This window comes from Diadema setosum, chromosome 10, assembly GCF_964275005.1.
Source record: "Diadema setosum chromosome 10, eeDiaSeto1, whole genome shotgun sequence".
Lineage (NCBI taxonomy): Eukaryota > Metazoa > Echinodermata > Echinoidea > Diadematoida > Diadematidae > Diadema > Diadema setosum.
In genome coordinates this window covers 37320019-37326926 of record NC_092694.1, presented here as the reverse complement: position 1 = coordinate 37326926, position 6908 = coordinate 37320019, and the positions used below count along the sequence as shown (strand labels likewise).

The window sequence follows — 6908 nt, the reverse complement described above, 5'->3', positions numbered from 1 at the left end:
CCGGACACAACGGGAATAAATTTTTTCGAGGGACTCGTCAAGGTAACCAAATCAACAACAACAACAACAACAACAACAACAACAACAACAACAACAACAACAACAACAACAACAACGAAAACAAAACTATCAATTAAAAGTAGGAGAAAATTCAACCTAACGTGAGAAGAGAGTTCAAAAGTTCGAAAGCTTGAATTATTTCCAATACGTGGTTAATTATGAACAAATCCGTGACTGATTAGACAAGATAGCAGCCCGCTGAAGAAGGAATATCACGTCTGGAAGAGGCGGCCCCGTAAAAACCGTCCCATCAAAAAGATCAAAGTGAATTACTACGCTTCAAGACTGGAATATAATGGGGTGTCACATATGTTCTCTTCATGCACTCTTCCTCCCTCCACCCTTTCCTCACTCATCTTTCTCTCTCTCTCATTTTCCCTCGGTTTCTGTGTCTCTTATATATTTCATGATGAAGATCCTATTTATGGTTCTAACGCTAAAAGTCTTGTGGAGCCCTGTATATGCCATAATTATATTATATGGCATGAAAATATCATGGTGATGGCTGATGTCTTGTTGGTAGGAAATTCTTACATGATCAAACGATCTCATGCACATGGAGAAGAAATTTTGTCTTAATCAGGGGTTAATGCAAAGAAGTAAAGAGGGTTGGTTTCCTAGTTTTTATCGAAGATTATTTGATCTCGCTTTTTCACAAGCCCGCCAGAGTGACACCAAAATCTAGAATGAACACGACAGTTTGATAACTTAAACAAATACATACGTGCAGTTGTAACCCTCAAGTTTCGAATAATGATATTTTTCATTTCTCTTTTTGTAACTGATGAATAAAACTTCATGCGTCTTACCTAACATAGACCCCAAGGAAACCAAACTTGCAAGGTTTTTGTTTTTGCTTTTTTTCCCATTTTCTTTTTTGTCACATTGCCGGTGCACTGAATCGTATGGTGATACAGCAAGGGATTTCCATTGAATTGGGACAAAATAGTTAAGAGGCTAGAGAATCAATAACTTTTATGCCTTGGATTTGTTTGCTCAAGCTCAGAATTGTTATTGAAGGATACGAATGTCTTTTTTTTTTGTAACAATCAGCTAGGTAATTATTACGTGAGTAACGTTTCGACAAGCAATTAATATAACGTTTCCTATTTTACATTCGTAGAAGATGAAACTTAAATCATTAATGATACGGAGGAAGTGATTGCTAAATTCGATTTAGGGAAATGTATTCTTCGAAAAATGTAAGTATATGGTGGAAAAGGAGTTTATTTTCTATTTACTCGTTATTTCCTTCAAATAGCATAGGAAATATTGAATGACTTTGAATGCAGCTTTATGGAGACATTGTGAAGATAAGCAATACCAGCAAGAAAAAATGCGATTGAATAGGATATAATATAGTTGAAAATGTTAAGGAGACACACAGTCTCCCTAAGGTCGTGTGTCTCTTTAACCCTTTACATGCCAGAATAAATTACTGTCCATAGGTTAATGTGTGTGAAATTTGTGCACATCAGGAAGGGTTAATAAAGTATAAGGATATCAAAAAAAAAAAAAAAAATGTCTCCCTAAAGCTGGATCCATAGTTATTATTATACGGTTTTTAGTACCTTATTGATAATTGCTTTGAAATAAATGCATAATTATTATAAGCCCTGTTTTCTATAGCATCCCCACCATTGCCAATATTATTGAGTAAATATCTTGCATCTTCACGTACCACCTATGTATTGTGATTACGCTGAATTGTGGTAAATTTAGAATATGTTTTATACTTTTGCTTTTTGTTCGAATGATATGCTTTGTATCTCAAGGTATATTTTGTTGAAATTGACAAAGAATAAATAAAATGAACATAGGTTGGATAGAGGACATATGCTAAGTATGTTTTCGGACCTTTTGAAATACTATTCAAACGTGTATTTTGCCTAATTGAAATATACTTCGTGTGTGTGTGTGTGTGTGTGTGTGTGTGTGCGTTTCAGTTCGTGGTCATGTTGAGACAGTTCTACGATAAATCCATTATTCATTTTCAGTCGTCCTTGCTCTGGTCGTTCATAACAATGATTGCATGAGAGGAGTGTCTAAAAAATTAGAACAAACAAACTTACAACAACTCAGTGAGTGGAATTGCAAACAGATATCCAATAAAAGAATGTGCTATTAGTTATTAAGTAAAGTTAACACAAAGAGATTATCACCATCTTTCTAATCTGGGAAGAGGAGAAGATTCTGTCCTGTTGAAATTGACATAAGGCTATATGATACGAGCTATCTCCATTCTTGTTAAGTTGAGATATTTGTGAGTAAAGCTGCTAAAAAAAAAAAAACAAAAAAACAAAGAAAAGAAAGAAAAATAACCAAAACAAGAAAATACCGGATTTTTTTAAATCATAGCTTATATAATGTTCCTAGTTATGTCACAAGTGAGGTATTAATGGAAAGGTTTAAATTTGCTCTATCCGATGATGGACTTATACTTTGAAATGTTTAAAAAAGGCGCTCACCTCATTTTGCAATAAAACTCTTCATATACACATTTGATCGATGACGAAAATATCTGGGTTTTGCCCGAAGTGTTTTACCGACTAGACTGGTATCAAATAAACCAGTTCGGTTCAATAAGCTAGTCCGAGGTAACTATTTATGAAATGTATAAATCATATTAAAACAAAATAAGGATGAAATTGCGTAGCCTAGGTGACCAGAATGGTCCGGCAATCACCACCTTGGAAAGCATCCATTTCATTATTTTGGATTGAATGTATTAAACAATCTCTTTCTATTCATATTGACAAATACCACTTCTGCTTTCAGGTGATTGTGCTGGAAAATCAAAAAAGCACCATTGGATGACGTGATTAATCATTGCACTCCACATGCTTATCTCAGTGAATTTAAAATACTATAAGGCCCTTTTGCTGCTCATGCGCAAGTGGAACCCCCGAACTGGCTTATTAGGGCGGGTCAAGAAAACGCGAACGTATAACTATCGCTGAAGCGTGATGTTTGCAAGCAATTACGGTAATGATCTTCGATTGCGATATTTCTGCGCATTTGCATGTGTGTGTGTGTGTGTGGGTGTGTGTGTGTGTGTGTGTGTGTGTGTGTGTGTGTGTGTGTGTGTGTGTGTGTATGTGTGTGTGTGTTCGTGAAGAGGGGAGGTGGGTTCGGGCTGACCCAATTCTCAACGCGTATAGATATGCATTATTTAATTGAAAATGATGATGATAATGGTGAAAGGCCATTGTTTAGCTCGAAACCTGCATCTCATTAACTCTCCCTGTGCCACTGAGTAAAATGTACCCAAATTTCACACACAACCTGTGGGCAGGTAATACATGAGGAATGTAGAGGATTAAAGGGATATGATAACTGAATTTTATGTGGATTATGAGAATACAGCAATATTAGTAGAAGGCGTTGTTGAAGCTTGAGGAAAAATGGATAATCCGGTGAAAAGTTACGATTTTTTTTTTCAAGTTTCGGTGCTGTTATCTATGTACGAGAAGACTACAAAGTTAGTGAAGCCATTGCAGGACAACGATAGGAACAACTTAAGGATAGAATGAAATTATATTCACTTTTGTCAAGAACAGTACAAATCTCTTGACTTGTATAGTAATTATGTAGGAAAGGAAAAACTGTACTTTTTCCTTGATCAAAATTCCTAAAAATACTACATATTCAACTGATATTGTTCATTTCAATATTACCTATATAATCATATTTGAGTATCATTCAGTTGATAAGGTATATACATAGGACACAGCGTCAAATCCTGGTATTTCATAGCAAAGGTCTCTGTGAATGGAAGTTATATTTTGTAAGATTATACATGTCTACATGCCCTCTGTCAATTCTCTTTGAACAAAAACAAACAAAATTAATTCACAAGAAACACTGCAATAACTGCATGCATAAACACAATACTACTACTGGTATACCATAATAACGGGAGGGACTAGCAGGTTATAGAGGTTAGATAGCATCTGAGACCAACAGGCTGAATGTATGAGAGAGCTAAAATAATAACATCATCCCAACATTCTGTAATGACAAAATTGGTTTATCATTATATCGTATCATAATTCCCCAACCTTCTCAACTTTGTGTCATTCTTACATATTGATACAAGTCATATGATTTATGTCTTCCACAAGGTCAAAACATTTTTTTTTTTTTTTTTTTTTGCGGGGGGGGGGAGTAAATTCATACACTAAATTTCTATTGATTACAGTATATTCTACACCAAGGTCCGATGAACACAAGCACTTCCGAAAAAGTCAATCAAACAATCGATCACCATGACAACGACAATACAAACCTATCAACGTATAGACACAGAAGCTGCGGAAAGATGTGTGTGTGTGTGTGTGTGTGTGTGTGTGTGTGTGTGCATGTGTAAAGGGGGTTGGGGTCGGGTGGACAGTGACAAAATTCTCCACTCGTACGTACATTTCAGTTGATTAAAATGGAGTCAAAAAGGGGCCTGAGCATCACAGCAATAAATTGATTAATTGGAGATGTTCATAGTAGCGTAAAAGGCCATCGTTGATCCCGGCACCTGAATCTCATTAAATGAGAACGATACTTAAATTTACATGCGGACTGAATATAAAGAGCGATAGTAGTAGATCGCGTCTTTTGAGGTTTGAGAAAAAATTGACAATCATTAACATTTTGAAATGTTACGATTTTTTCAACTTTCGGTGCCCCCATCTCTGTATGAGAAGACTAAGTTCGCGATGCCATCGCAGGACAACGATAAAAAAACTATTAAAAAGATTACATTTTTTTTTCATGAATATGAGTAAAAATCCCTGGACTTGTTAATATTATAGATATGTAAAATAGTAATATTACTTCCTATGTAATCTGAAATAAATATTATGAGTTATGTGCTATACAATAATTAAATAAAAGCAAAAATAATTCGTTGATAAGGTCCCTGTGAATGAAGTTATAATATTTCTTGTTCATTTTTAATATACTCAGACAATGCTTTTCAACAAAACAAATAAGTTGGCCAGAAACACTGCAATCTCTATCACAAAGGAAAAAGCGAAAATGATGACAATGATATAGGAATTATAAGAGAGAGGACAGGTTGCTACACTATCCCAATATTCTATGATAACCTCCTGCTTCCGTAACCAGTGTGCCATTGACAGATAATTTGAATTTTTCAAATCAGTTGAATCATGAAATTCTTCTGTCGAGATGCTTTCATTGCAGCTGATTGACAAATTGCCCTGCATCGACGTAAATAGGCACTGGATTGATCAGTGTTTTAGTAGGAGCCATGATAAAAATCACGGGCGTACATACTCGAGCGGGATTCGAACCCACGACCTCCTGATCGCCGAACAGGCGTCATCTCCACTAGACCACCGAGCTTTCGCCCGACAGCAAGTGTTGGTTCTAATCCTTATAGCATGCAGCGGGTATTGCGTATATTCAAATTCATGAAATTCTTCCGTCGAGATGCTTTCATTGCAACTGATTGACGAATTGCCCGGCATCGACGTAAATACCGTCGATGCAGGGCAATTTGTCAAATTTGAATCTTATAACAGGACATAAACGTATGAATCAACGTCTGTTGAATAAAAACTGCTTCTTTCACTGTTAGTAATAAATTTAACTCTGAAGCAATCCAAATGTTGTTTTCCGAAATATCGTGGATCGCCACTCGAATCAAATGTCGAATGTTTGATGAATGGCACTCCCATTCATGATGTGAAAGAAAAATATAGAAAAGTTCTTGGGCTCATTGGTAACATTTCGGATGAAGACTAGCGACGCTTTCATGTTTGTTAAAGAGAAACTGTCACATATAGTCTGGGAGCTAGCGACCACTCAATTTACCCCATCAAGCCCAAAAGGTTTGACCCCTCAGAGTTGTTGGGGCCACCCTCCTCATTCACAAAATGCGCGTCAGCCTGATCCCTGAGGGTGGGTTCGGCCCCCAGGGACCCCCCTAAAAGGGCCCTTGGCGGGTGTAATTTACCCCATGGAGCCCATGGACCAAACTTGGTGTAAAAGAATGTCCTATGGGTGTACATCATAAAAATATACAAACTGACAAAATATCTGGTTGGGAAAGGGGTTGCCAGACCGCTAGTTTGCAGGCACAAACCCTTGTTGGTGGTGAATGAGTCTGCGCCAAGACTACACTTTCCCATAGGTCCTGTACTGTAGCGTCTCCCAACAGTCCGAGGGACAGTGCCAGTTTAGTGCATGTAGTAGTCTTGGCGCAGACCCCTATACTCCTAACAAGGGTTTGGCCTATATCCTGGGACCCAGGGTAGTTTGCAGGCACAAATTGACCAGGCACAATAGAACACACACACACACACACACACACTCACTCACACACACACACACACACACACACATACACACACACACACACACACACACGCACATACGTTCACATATTTCTTCATGTACCTACAAACCTTTACACAAAACACATCTCACAGGTTTCTACAGCCATGATACCTTACACATGTATAATAACTGTCAGACCTATAGGAAATTCACTATTTTTGAATGTTTTACATGGATGCTATTAATGTACATTCAAGCAGGAACACTTAAGAGAATTTAGAATTTGTGTGAAGTTGTATTATGTTATACTGGCCCTACCATCTATTATGTATTCACCTCATGAGACACCATAGCTTTTCAGAAAATGCTGAAATGAACCCTGTGTTGTGAGTAGAGACTTCAGTTTCAGACCAACCACAGAAGCACTAAAGACCAGTTATATAGCACATTGAAGTAAACCATATTATCAACAGTGTTCAATATAACTTTTATAAAGTTCGTGTCAACAAAAGAAAGTCAGATACAGCTTGGAGTACTTCTTTTCTCTCATG

The 6908-nt window shown here is 37.0% G+C and overlaps 1 non-coding gene across 1 annotated transcript; it reads right to left on the bottom strand.

Annotated features, from left to right (window-relative positions):
• Positions 1 to 5348: 5348 nt before the first annotated feature.
• Positions 5349 to 5421, bottom strand: Trnaa-ggc (transfer RNA alanine (anticodon GGC)). The gene has a single exon. It is a non-coding gene; the product is annotated as a tRNA-Ala (tRNA).
• Positions 5422 to 6908: the final 1487 nt, after the last annotated feature.